General features: G+C 35.0%; 1 pseudogene; it reads left to right on the top strand.

Annotated features, from left to right (window-relative positions):
* Positions 1 to 1129: 1129 nt before the first annotated feature.
* LOC149206226 (C4-beta,C20-epoxidase-like) lies at positions 1130 to 9528 on the top strand (annotated as a pseudogene).
* Positions 9529 to 14183: the final 4655 nt, after the last annotated feature.

Genomic DNA, 14183 nt, shown 5'->3' with positions numbered 1-14183 from the left:
CTACAGCAACAGCGTGTCAAGCAATTTGGATGAGAAGGATGTTAAGGAGTTTATGCCAAGAGCAAGCAAAAGGAACTGTGATTTTTTGTGACAATAGCTCAGCTATTGCATTATCCAAGAATGATGTGTTTCATAAGAGAACGAAACACATTGCCACAAAGTTTCATTACATCAGGGAATTGGTAAACAGTGGAGAAATTGTTTTAGAACATTGCAGAACTCAGGAGCAGGTTGCAGATATTCTGACCAAACCATTAGGGCAGAAAAGTTTTGAGTTTTTAAGGAAATGTCTGGGTATGACTGATAACCCAGCAGTTGAAATTAAAGGCGAGTGTTGAAATATTAGTTTCAACTGCAGCGCCAATCCTTTTTTTTTTTTTTTTTTATCCGGAAACCATCATGGGATTCCCCACACCGATTTTACGGAATGGTGGTAATTCTCGGGGGGCGGGAGCGCAGCGAACACACTCATCAGCCGACACGTACCCTGAGCGGTTCACCAATACAACCCTTTCCCCGGTGCGTAAAGTTCGGTAAAAGAGGTCGTGCGATATTGCCAACAACCGTCCAATTAATGTGGGCCAGATCGATGGTTATGGTAGCGGCGAAATGTTTTTTGTTATCGGGAGGACCTCCGGTAATTTCGATAACCATTGGATGGACGTGGAGCAAAATCTACAGTCCAAAAAAAAAATATCGCCATGTGAAGTAATTAATGTAAATTTATTACGGTTGTTGAATGTAGGTGGAGATTTTATTTTTATTGTTTTTAATTCATAGGAGTCGGTTTCTACGACATAAGTAAAAAATGTAATGTTATGTTTCTTTTTTTGGAGAAGCAATGTAATGCACAGTAGTGCAAAGTAAGAAGTAAAAAAAAAATACGTAGAGCAGTGTTGATTTTTATAGTGAGAGACAGAGTGAAGTTTTGAACTTCCTCTGAAGTAGTCTTGTTGTAATCCCTCTGTTATAGGAAGACTTTTGTAACAGTGAGTTTTGTTAATGAATACAAGTTTTTTTTGTGTGTGAAACTCTGTCTTCCCGAAACATTTTTAGTTTTTGTGTAAAGAAACAAATCATTATTCTATGTTTATTTTTTTTGGAATTATCAGAAATTCCTAACACACCCATGGCTTCTGCAATCCCAAATTCTCTCCCCTCATGCGGCTCCCCTTCCGTTACTGATCAGCTTGATATTGATGAAGATATTCCTGTTTTCGATCTCTCTCAAATTCAATTGGAGGAACTGGCGGCCGAGGGATTCGTTGAAGACTATCAGAAAAACCTTCTTCCGTAGGACTTCGGAAGATGTTGTGAAGATTGGGGGTGTTTTCGGCTTACCAATGATGGAATCTCACACCAGTTTATCGAGAGAGTAGATATCCTCTCTAGGGACATGTTCAAGCTCCCTTCGGAGACCAAGGAGAAAAATGTTTCCCTAATTGCGATCGCAAGTTATGTCAAAGGAGGACCTCTGCGTCATTTTTAAGAGAGCATTGGCATAGGGCCTGATTTTGAAGCCATAGAGGATTTCAGCGATCTCATGTGGCCTCACGGAAACCAAAACTTCTAGTACCACCTTTGCCTTGGATTTAGGATTTATTCTTTAATGTTTTATTGTTCTTAACCCAAAATTTATGGTTTTGGTCTTTCTAATAAGTTTAAGGGTTCTTTCTGTAGAACTAGCTGGACATCATTGATCAACTGCTATATATATTTGTAGAACTAGCTGGACATCACTGATCAACTGCTATGTATATTTTAATAATGGTAGCGAAGTCATGTAAGAGTATTTCGAGAGGATGAAGGACTTGTCTGATGGAATACACAAGATTATTCTGGCCACCTTGGGAGTGAGCAATTACTACGCTTCACTCTTCGAGCACTGTAAGCTTTGGCTCCGCATCAATAATCACGAAGTATCATTTGATGAAGCCTCCGGGTCAATTACTTTTCCAGCTCATGCATATGGAACTAGCATTACCATACTACATGAAGATGAGGTGGGCGGTCTTCAAGTTTTAAAAAAGGCTAGAAACTGGTTGGAAGTGAAGCCATCGCCCAATTCATTCATCGTCATCCTAGGAGATACCTTACAGGTTATCTTATCCCTTTACTCTTGTTATTAGCTATTCCTCACTTTTACTGCACTGTCGACCCTCATTCAAAAACTTTTAGCCCCTCGAAATCCTTAATTTGGACCGTTCCAATGGTAATATCCCATGTTCTCGAAATTGTTCAAACTTCTCTCTTTATACTATAGAATTTGCTCTTAACCTTTTTTTTATTGTCTCATAACTTTTTTTTTTGGCTTATAGATATTAGGAAACCCTTTTTTTTTTGGCTTATAGATATTATAGATATTAAGAAACAAGTTAGTGATTCTTTTTTAAGTTTTCTTTTGGGTTTTTTTGGTCTAATTTCTCTAAAATCTGGCAGGAAATTATTGAAATCACCAATTTGATGGGTACCCTAGGGGTTTTTGAGGGTGGTGAATCCATATATACAATAAAAAATAGTTTAAATAATACAAATCAAGGTTTCACCTCAAATTTTTAAAGTCCAAAAAATCTCACTAAAGACAACTCCATTAGAAAATGTCTCTTAACCCCTTCATTTTAGCTTATAGATATTAAGGCATTTTAGCTTATAGATATTAGGGAATGTCTGTATAGTACCAAATTGTCACTTAACCCTTTATTGTTTATATCTTAATAGCTATATAAAAGTGTATCTTAAGCCTTTCCTCTTCTATTTCCTAATAGATATTAAATTTTTTTAATTTTCATTTTAGAAATAGATATTAAAAATTTAAATTTAAAATTTAAAATAATTAGAAAAAATCAATATTTCTATATTTATATTTTATCTAAATTAAAAATAAAATAAAAATATATTCTAAAAAGTTATGAGAAAGCCAAATATATTTTCAAATAAAAAAAATAATTATAAGATAAATATCAAAATAAATTAATATTTTTTATTTAAAAACATTTAAATGCTATTTTATTTTTACTAAATTATGAGTCCAAATAAGATAACTTATATTTACATTAAAACCAATTATACTTTATTTTCTAGTAATGTATTTTGCTGTTGATAAAAATATGGCAATATCATTAATTTAATAATAATTAAAATTTATTTTATTATATCTAATAAGTTATACTATTCCAATTAAAATAATTTATAATTTTTTAATAAAATAATATATATATATATATATATATATATTTATATTTATATTTTTCAATAAAATAATATATATATTTATTTTTATTTAGTTAATATGGTACCAAATATTATTTTAAATAAAATAGCTTTAAGTAAAATGATGTGTATCTTTATCTTTATTTATTTAATATTATTTTAAATAAAATAAGTTCTCTTTTTTGTGATTATATTATTTATGTTTTTAATATCTATATTAGTATGTTCATGTAATAATATGCATATATTTTTATTTTTTAAAAATATTTTTATATATTATTTTACATAATATATATTATTTTAATATTGTATAATATTTTCATTTCTAAATAACGGTGTAATAATATAATATGTAATAATACTTTTATCTTAAAAATATTAATTTAGAAGAAATAAATATTTGAATAACATATAATTCTATGATCGATATTTTGAATCTCATAGTAAATGTATCTCTTCTATGCTTATACTGAAAACATGTCATCTAATATTTAAATTGCAATAATGATACGACGAACAAGAGAATACATGCAAGTTATATTATGGTACATCTCTTTTATGGTGAGATATCTGGTTTTTTAACTTTAAGTTATATTATGGTACATCTTTTTTAGGGTGAGATGCCTAGTTTTTGTAAATTTTATGTACTCTTGTAAATCTATAACAAGTCTCAGATTTGTGAGATAAATATCTCGTCCTCTCATTTTAGGTCTCCGGCTTAGAACGTGGTAATTTTATATAAGCACCTAAAAGTCTTATTAGTCCCTGCCATCTGGCATCCGGCAGGGACTATTGTAATCGTTTTGGGCCGACTTAACATTAGTTCGGTGCTTTCCCTGTCGCTTATACCGCCCTTATGCTAAAGTCTTGTGAGGTGTTCTCTGCAGCTAACCAAAGTCGGATTCGGCGGTTCACCTTTCTCATCTTATTTGGCCTCTTCCCGAGGCGGAAGAGGCCGGAGCATATGGTAAACTGATATTTAACGACCATCATGTGCGCTTGACGGTGTGCGGTTTAGTTTTAATGCTGGCATTAATTTGTTAACGTTTAATGTTAAGTCTACCACCGGTTCAAGTTTATACCCTTACTTCTTTTGGTTGTCTATGCTGCCGCATGGGCTCTGCCTCCTTTACAGGCGTTGGTCCGGTGTTTGTTCTTTCGCAGGTGTCCGTATCGTGAATGTTTGCATGGCGGGAGGTGTCCGGTGAAGAACTAATCCTGGGCCCTTCAAATTACGTGCAGGAAGAACTCCTGAATTGTAATCCAAATTATCGTAGGATTCAGATTGAGATGGAGAACAAACTAGCAAGTTGTCATACAGCTCCCCATACCCTGTGGTGCTAAATGATGGGACCTGCTGTTGATGAATAAGCATATGTTGCTGCAGCTGCGGCGTCTGCACATAGTTATTGAACATGGATACCCTCGAACCTGTGTAATTCGATGAAACTAAATTAGGCCTACTTGTAATTGGCAGTTGCCGATTATAATCTAGGGCTGGCTCGTTTTGGATGGACATCATAGAAGCCAAATGTTGATTTAAGGGTTCTGGTTTGCGGCACTAAACCCTGTGCTGTAGGATATGCTACTGAACATTGCTTTGTTTACAGTTTTTTGGCCTGTAAGTTCTGAATTTTTTTACAGGTAATCCATTAATTGAATTGATGAATAGTATTCGCATGTGATTGTTTGAATGTCTCTTGTTTGTTTGCCTCTGCAATCTCACTGTACTTGGGGCCTTCTATAATCTGGCTTCACACAGGCTACAAAACTAGGTCTGCTCACAAGAAATCAGGGGTTTTTCAAAAAAATGCAAATGCGACCCTAGTGTGATGTCGAATTCTGTCTGGTAGTAACTGGTTTCTCTGTATTTTCTTTTTGGCTGAATGCCATCAATTTTGCTTATAACTTGTGCTTATAAAGTGGTAGCAGTCTTCGCCGTCCCCTTCTTCCCATGCTACCTATTTTACTTGAATAGTTAGGGAGAGAGAGCATAGAGCACTTCTTCGACCAATTGGCCTGACCGACATAGACTGGTTGACGCTCCTCTACGTTGCAAACAGAGGAACACTACCTTATTCTGTTTTGCGCTCATAATCCTTTAAGCTACATTCTGTAGCAGTCTCAGAGTGGGTAAAGAAACAGTACCCTATTCTGTTTTGCGCTCATAATCCCTTAAGCTACATTCTGTATCATTTACAGAGTGCTTCTATTGATATAGGAATCTTGATCTGGTTAAAAGAATTGGAGCTTGTTTTATATCAATGTTTTACCCAAACTCTTTTTGATTTTTCTCCATTTCTGCAGCCGCATGCTGGGTGAAGACTTGCAGAGCTGGTTTGTCGTATGGGCGCAACCATAACCCTTGCTTACATTGATTTAGGTCCCTGTTCATTGGATGTATGTATATATGTTTGCACAGTTCATTTCGCATGTTCCGTGGTGGCATAATCTTAAATGTTTAAGAGTGAGTGGTTTGAAAAGTATCCCAGTTTGTTTAACAGGCAATGAGGCTTTCATGAATGGCAGTTGATATGCTTAGTCTATGTTGAATGGCTCTATATCTCCTATCCTTCATATGGCCTTGTCCAATTCAAAAGGAGAAAACTTACAACAGCCAACAAGCAATTGCTGCAATCTAGTGCCATGAAAAAGAATTAGTCTACTACAGAGATCTATCTCGGGAAGTTGATATGCTTGGTCTGTGACTCTATGTTCATTGCGTTGGGCCCTTTAGACATCATTGCACATTAAGCTTCCTGATTAACCCTTTAATAAGTTCAATTCGCGACACTTAAAACCACTTTATGAATCCTCATCATTCATATGAAACGAAAGAAGCTTTAATCCAATGTTTCATTATTGTGTCAACCTGTAATAAAGCAGCCTTTCACATGGTTGATCTCAATTGCATTGCAAACTCGTCTGTGCATTTCCATGTTGTAAGTACTGAATTGAGAATTCAAAACTACATGAAATATAGTATATTCTTTTCTGCATTGCCTATAAGCTGCTTTTACACTTCCACATTGTATTCACACAAGATGTATCTTTTAATCCCATTGACCTCTTTAGTGGTCATTTGTCAGACATTAATGAAATGAATGTCCTCTGCAATTCAGTATCATCTGCCTTGTTCAATATTAGGCAATATCATATTCAACAAAAACACAAATTTTGACACTTTTAACATACGATGTTAAATTTCACTAAAAGAGGAAGAAGATAGTCGTATGAAATATTCAATTAGCTGTGTTAGTTGTAACCCATATGCAACACTGTACAACCCACAAAAAAATAGGCGTAAAATGCCTGCAAAAGCAAATAGAAATTGAGGCAAGACATACCATTGCTTTCATCTTCAAAGCAAATGTCTTGGCATCATATGGATTGGCCCTCATATCGGCCATAAGATCACTGAATGACTCTGGGACTGTTAATCCTTCTGGAAGTGCTTCATTGTTTGCTTGCATGAGGAACTGGTATATTTCTTCTGTCGCTCTCTGCATCATGGCCAATGCTCTAAGCTTTAGATTTAAGGAATACAAAACTCCCAAAGTAATCACTTTCAAGCATGCATACAGAACAAGTAATCAAACTACCAGATTACAATCAATGGTATACTTGCATCCATAGAAAAATACTTCAATATGCACATTTAATTTTACATGCGGGTACTGTTCATACAAACAATATGTTGCTCAGGCAGGCATATTAAAAAACGTAGAACTAGCATGGTTGAATGCTGGGGGTTTTCAGCTAAAGCTTTCATTGTTTGCTTGCATGAGGAACTGGTATATTTCTTCCATCGCTCTCTGCATCATGGCCAATGCTCTAAGCTTTAGATTTAAGGAATACAAAACTCCCAAAGTAAGAATAAATAAATAAGCTAACACATTATCACTTTCAAGCATGCATACAGAACAAGTAATCAAACTACCAGATTACAATCAATGGTATACTTGCATCCATAGAAAAATACTTCAATATGCACATTTAATTTTACATGCGGGTACTGTTCATACAAACAATATGTTGCTCAGGCAGGCATATTAAAAAACGTAGAACTAGCATGGTTGAATGCTGGGGGTTTTCAGCTAAAGCTACCAAAGCTTTCGATGTATGTTTTCTATCATACTTTTTTAAACTTGTTTTGTGTCCTTAGTCAGACACATCCTACTTCATGATTGCTTACAAATGATATTCAGAATCAGAAGTCGAAAGACAAAGGAAAAAGAAACCAAAAAAAAACTAACATCTCTTTTGGATTATCTTACGCATTGTCTTATTTCCCCGCTTCTTTCTCTATTACAGGTCTACAACCGATGCTTCAAAATGCTTCTTTCTCTATTACAGGTCTACAACGGATGCTTCAAATATGCATTCGGGTCCGCCATCACCGGCTCTGCTCAACTACAGACAGCATGTATCTCTCGGCCTACAGTCAATGTCCGTGTCCTAAGGCTTTTGCCTACCTTTTGCTCTTCGGAAAGCAACTCGATGCAGCTTGAATCAGATCGACTACAGTGTGTAATAGTTTTGCCATTAAGGCTTTTGCCTACCTTTTGCTCTTACGAAAGCAACTCGATGCAGCTTGAATCAGATCAACTACAGTGTGTAATAGTTTTGCCATTAAGGCTTTTGCCTACCTTTTGCTCTTACGAAAGCAACTCGATGCAGCAAAAATCAATGTCAATTTGCTATCTCTGATTTCAACGATGCTATACACAGAAGCTGCCTTTTGCTTTGATATGTGTTTTCCTCTACTTTGTAGTACGTAATAGACAGGCTCAGACTATATAGTCATACATTTTGCTTCCTAAAAACTTCAGTTCCTTCCAATACTCTAAAAGTTTCACTTTCGGATGCACAGTATAAAACTTCTTAGCAGTAGTGGACAGGTTCAACTTGCTTCTTAAAAACTCAGTACATTGTCATATTTCCCCTACTTTGTAGTGCGTAATAGACAACCTTAACTTCACGCAGGGACTCGCTGCGTCGCAGCTCCCCTTGTTTATATTAGCCTTAATAATACACATGAATACCTCCGGTGAGTTGCAGTCAATTGTAGATATTTATATTAGCCTTAGTAATACACATGAATACCTCCGGTGAGTTGAAGTCAATTGTAAGATTCTTCGAGAATCCGATAAATATGGACTTTCTTTCCAATTCCCTAATAATCAGGGAATCTGCAATGACTTAAAGTTGGCTGAATACCTCAAACACAACTCTAAAGAATAGTGCGAACAGAATCGCCACTATGTATTTTTTGCCAGGAACGTTAATCAGATGATTTTGTGAATATGAATGCAAGCATGGAGTAACAAAAGGACACACAGTGTAAAACAATGTCACCATATTTTTTTTTGCCAGGAATGTTAATCAGATGATTTTGTGAATATGAATGCAGGCATGGAGTAACAAAAGGATGCACACTGTAAAACATCGTGTGATTGTTAAAGGACATCAATCTCATCTTTCCTTGACTTTCTTCAGATTGTTACCAGATGAAATGGAGTTAGAAGGACCGCCTGAACTGGTGGACAATGAGCATCCACAACATTACAGAGCTTTCAAATATTCAGATTACACAGCCTTTAGAATAAGAATAAAAGGTGAGTTGGAGAACCCTATGCAGCTGTACAACAATAAAACAAGATGGATCTATCCCAAATTATATAAAGGCATTTGCCTCATCTATAAAAACTAAGCCATTCGACCCGGTTGGGTTTAGCAACAAGAGCAGTAGTGTGCTTGAGTTGTTCTGATTATTTAGTACCATTACTTCTGATCGTGCAAATGAATGTGAAACCCCGTGACTAAATTCATCACAGTTAATAAGTTGTTTACATTATATAGTCGATTGTGATTATCTCTATAACTGTTTACTGATGTAATATGAGATTTACAGCAGGTTTGAGCTCACATAGTAACTGTGTTTTATTTGTTCATTTTTTTTATATGTATTTTTCTTTATAGTTATTTTGGCTTATCAACTGGCTTAAAGAGGTCATTTCATATTCTACAAGTTTTATCAGAACAAGTAAAATTGTTTTAGGTTAAAGTTTTATTGTTGGAATTTCGCCAAAGTTAATCATGTTGAATTCTAACCAGGTACCTGTTCCAGAATTTGATGGGAAAGATTATGATTATTGGTGCATTAAGATGCTAACGTTTTTTATTGGAAAATATTTGTGGGAGATTGTTGAATCAGGTTATGAGGAGTCAACTGCTTGGAATGCCCTTACACCCAATGAAAGAACAATGAGAAAGGAAGCAAGGAAGAAGAATGCTCAAGCTTTGTTTCACATTTAGATAGCTCTTCATAAGAGCTTATTTCCAAGAATATTAGGAGCAAACACTCTCAAAAATGCTTGGGAGACTCTACAAGAAGCTTACCAAGCTAGTGGTCAAGCTTGAGACATTGAAGTGAGACTTCGAGAATTTGAAGATGCAAGACGCTAAAAGTGTGAGTGACTATTGTTTGAGAGTCAAAGATGTGGTTAATAAAATGGCTACGCTTGGAGAGACTGTAAGTAATGAAGTTTTAATTAAAAAGGTATTGAGATCTTTAACACATAGAATGAATCATGTTGCCATAATCATGGAAGAAAGTAAGGATTTGACAAAACTGCAGTTTGATCAATTGGTTGGATCTTTGATGTCTCATGAAGAACAATTGAAGGACACTTTTGAAGGTGTAGGGAAAGCGCTTTCCTCTAAATTGCAAATTACAAAGAATGAAGATGCAAGCAGTAGTAGTGCCAAAATAAATCAAGGTAAAGGTAAATGACAAAGCCAAAATTCTTCAAGAGGTAGAGGAAGTGGTGGCTCAAGTGGAAGAAGTAGTTTCATAGGAAGAGGTAGAGGTAGATTTGATAAGAGAAATGTTCAATGTTACTATTGTAACAAGTATGACCGCATTGAAAGAGAATGCAAATTGAAAGAAGGTAAAAATGCTAACTATGCTCAAGAAAGTGGCGAGTATCCTATAGATCACTTATTTTTATCTTATGTCAAAGGTGAAAGTACTAGTAAAGATGTTTGGTACCTAGATTTTGAATGCTCTAACCATATGAGAGGGAATGAGAAGTTGTTTTCAGCGAAGGATGAAAGTTTCAAATCCAAGATCGAGCTTGGTGAGGATAAATCATTGGAGGTTGCTACTAAAGGAGATATGGAGGTCCAAACAAAAGAAGGTATAAAGAGTATTCATGAAATTTATTATACTCCACAATTAAAACATAATTTGTTGAGCGTTGGGCAGCTATGTGAGAAAAATTATAAAGTAGTCTTTGTAAATATGACATGTACTATCTATGATAAGAATAAGGGAAATAGGGTGATCACTGTTGTGCCTATGACAAGAAATAGGATGTTTCACTTGAGGTTTGATGAACATAACAAAAATCTTGCAAATATGGCTTATGAGGACTCAAGTTGGTTATGGAATCTCACGTATGGGAGAGGTGTTATGTAGAGGTGATGGTGTTGATTTAGTTGATGAGAAAACTTACAGAAGTGTTGTGGGGAGCTTGATATTTCTAACCCACACAAGCCCTGATATTACATATTCATTTTCATTTGTTTCAAGGTATATGAAAAATCCATCATAAATACATATGAAGGCAGCCAAGAGGATTTTAAGGTATGTGAAAGGCACTCTAAATTTTGGTATTCATTACTACTCTTCTGAAAAGCTCAGTCTTGTTGGATTTAGTGATTCAGATTGGGGAGGAGTATTGATGACTGTAAGTCCACATCTGGAAATTGTTTTTTTTTTTTTGTTCTGATTTGATTACACGGAACTCAAAAAAACAAAGCAATGTTGCCCTCTCATCCACAGAAGCCGAGTAAGTTGCAGTTACCTTAGCACATACACAAACTCTTTGGCTTAGAAATATTTTGGAAGAAATTAGAGAAAAACAAATTCAGCCTACAATGATTTATTGTGAAAATGTAAGTTCCATCAAGTTAGCAAAGAATCCGGTTCATCACAACATGACAAAGCATTTTGACATGAAATATCACTTCATTAGAGATTTGGTGCAGAAGAAGTATATTGAATTGAAGCATATAAATACTCAGCCTCAGCTAGTAGATATCTTCACCAAAGCAGTTGCAAAAACTCAATTTTTGGCACTGCGAGATAAGATAGTAGATCCTCATTAATCATTAAGGGGGAGTGTTGGGAATAATGCTTAATTTTGTTATGTAAATTGCTGACAAACTAGTCAACAGATTTTGTATTCTATGTGTAAAATTAAGGCAACAAATAATTAGGGGGCAACAAATTATTAGGGTGGTGAGTGTTGGAAATTAGCTTTCACAAAATTAATAGTGTTACTAGATTTGTTTCAGATTAAACAGTTGATTGATAATCATATTAGTAATAATTTTACTATATAAAAATGTAGTTAATGGTTTAACTAAATATGAGATTTACAACAAATTTGAGCTTACACAGTAACTATGTTTTATTTGTTTTTTCTCATATTCTACCGATTTTACATTAATAAAAAGAAAATTGCAAAGATGTATTTTCTAAATTACAATAGACTCTAGAGTAAGAAAATTATAACTGGAGAAGAGTTAAACTTGATAACATTAGAGTAAGAAAATTATAACTGGAGAAGAGTTAAACTTGATAACATTATGAAGATTGTATTTACCGCGGAAACTTTTGGTGTGGAAGAGTCTCGATTTAGAATCTTTGCTATGATGAGGAAAATCAACGTGATTGATCATAACAGTTTTAGAAAGCTACCCAGATGCAATAACGTCGCCACTATTGCAGGGAGACAGACATACCCCGCTATTATATTCTTATTCTACGCGATTCTTACTGCACACGAAACGAAACCCAACGCAGATTCTTTAGTTAGTGAGACCCATATGGGTGGGACCCATAGAATACAATTATTGTTTACATGCATAACGGGTTGATGAGGAAAGTCAATGTGATTGATCATAACACTAGGTTTAAATAGCTATATTAATAAACGTAAGTGATTATTAATTTCCTTATATTATATTATATTATATATTATTTTAGTTTCTATTTCTAGGTTGCAATATCATGAAAAATGCATTGTAACTGTTGTTATACATTTTTTTCCCTTTGATAAAAGAAGAAAAATAGAACTGTCAAAATTTTGCTTAGGTTTTCTTTCTTAAGTTTTAATTTTATCTAAAATAATGGATTTACCTAAATCGAAATGAAGAAAGTTTGTAAATATGAAATAAAAAATAAAATTGAGAGAAAAAATATTAATAATTCTAGTTATGTACCAAAGAGAAAATTATGAGAGAATATAATACAATATGTTTTATATAAGTAAACTGATATAGTAGTGAATCTAGAGAGATGTAAACATGCACTAAAGAAAAATGACATCTAGTCCTAGTTAACTATCCATATAGTCATCATTTAACTCTCTCATGCAATTGGAGATTAGTAGAACTCATCCATGCACTTGTGGAGAATGAGATTTCCATGCATGACTCCACTCACTAGTCTAATTGAAGTAGAATTAAGTATATGCTACCTCGAGTACCCCAGGCCCTTGAAGAGTTGCTAAGGAGAACACATCGAACAGGTTTTAGCAAGAATCCATGTAAGGTATTGTTATTGCTCAGGTTGTCCTTCTGGTCAGCTCAAAAGGATACGGCCGAGGTAACCACAGACCAATCTTTGGACTACAGGTTCTAGCCCACCTGCAATCAGAGAGGGCTCTCTCTTTCTGATTTAGCTTTGTTGATAAAGTTTTTAGGCTAGTTATTGAGTTCAAGGGGTTTTGTTTTGATTTTTGGTGGGAAGGATGATGCTTTCAAGTAAAGTGGCAGGGATAGCATGAAAGTTTTAGAAACATTTGGCGTGGAGTCAAGGAGTAGGACTACTGGTGCGTTTTCTTGGTCACAAGAAGGAATATGGAGCAAGCTAGTTGTATATGAAACAATCATTCAAGGTAAAAGAGATGGATTAAAGGCTAAGGAATGAGGGGCAATTAAGAATCTCTCATTCAGGTTAGCAGAAAGAAGATAAATGAGCCCTATCTAGGAGCAGTTAAGAATTCCTAGATAACAGTCATTCATATGTGAAATAGGTCAAACATGAGCCATAACAAAATTCATATTTATGCCTAATTCAAGAGGAAAACGTTAAGAAGCCACAGAAACTGACCATAGAGTGCAGCTAAGCAAATTCTAAACCAATCCTTTGTTCTGTGACTTGAGCATATGTGAAATTGAAATAACAAAGGTAAGGAACACTTATTGATTCATATTACAGCATAGGAATTCCACATTCAATTCTTCAAAACATTAGACACAGAGCAGACAGTCATTCCTCCAAAACTTTTGAGCACTCTTTGATTAAGTAAAAATCTCAGATATCCAGTGCAAGTCTCTAATGAAGATTATCAACCAACCAACCTTTTAAAAAATACATAGGGTCGGTATAAATAGGGAAAATTATCCAAAATTAATCTATTACAGCCGACCTAAACAATTCTGAAAGAAAATGATTACTTTAACCTAATCTTATCCAGAAATAAATGCATGAAAATGTCTTTGAGCTGCGCTGAGGGCAGCTGTATCAAACTCAGTTAATGTCTATCCTAGGTGGCTCGGTGCAGTCCTTCAGTAATAACTGTGATTTGTCTTTTATCTCCACCTCTAACTTGGTTCTGCTACTGTTCGGTGCCATTAATGTGCACTAATCCCGACCAGATAAGCTTTTAAATGGCCTTAACTGTTTTGCTGACTTTGATGAAGGTCTCTAATTTTCACCTACTTCGATGTTGCTGAACTGATACTCTTTGCCGCTTCATCTTTCCTCTGATACTCTTTGGCGATGAACCTGGCATATTTAATGTCTTCTGAGTGGTTTAGACTGTCCCATCGACCTTTTAGGGCAGCTGCTCGGCCCTCTGTTTCTTTAAAAACTGTGTCTACCCCTTTCTGAATGA

The sequence above is a fragment of the Pinus tabuliformis genome, chromosome 1_2 (genome assembly GCF_031772625.1).
Source record: "Pinus tabuliformis cultivar Carrire ecotype Pingquan chromosome 1_2, CPIR1, whole genome shotgun sequence".
NCBI lineage: Eukaryota > Viridiplantae > Streptophyta > Pinopsida > Pinales > Pinaceae > Pinus > Pinus tabuliformis.
The sequence above is the reverse complement of the archived record's forward strand: the minus strand, read 5'-3'. Positions and strand labels throughout refer to the sequence as shown.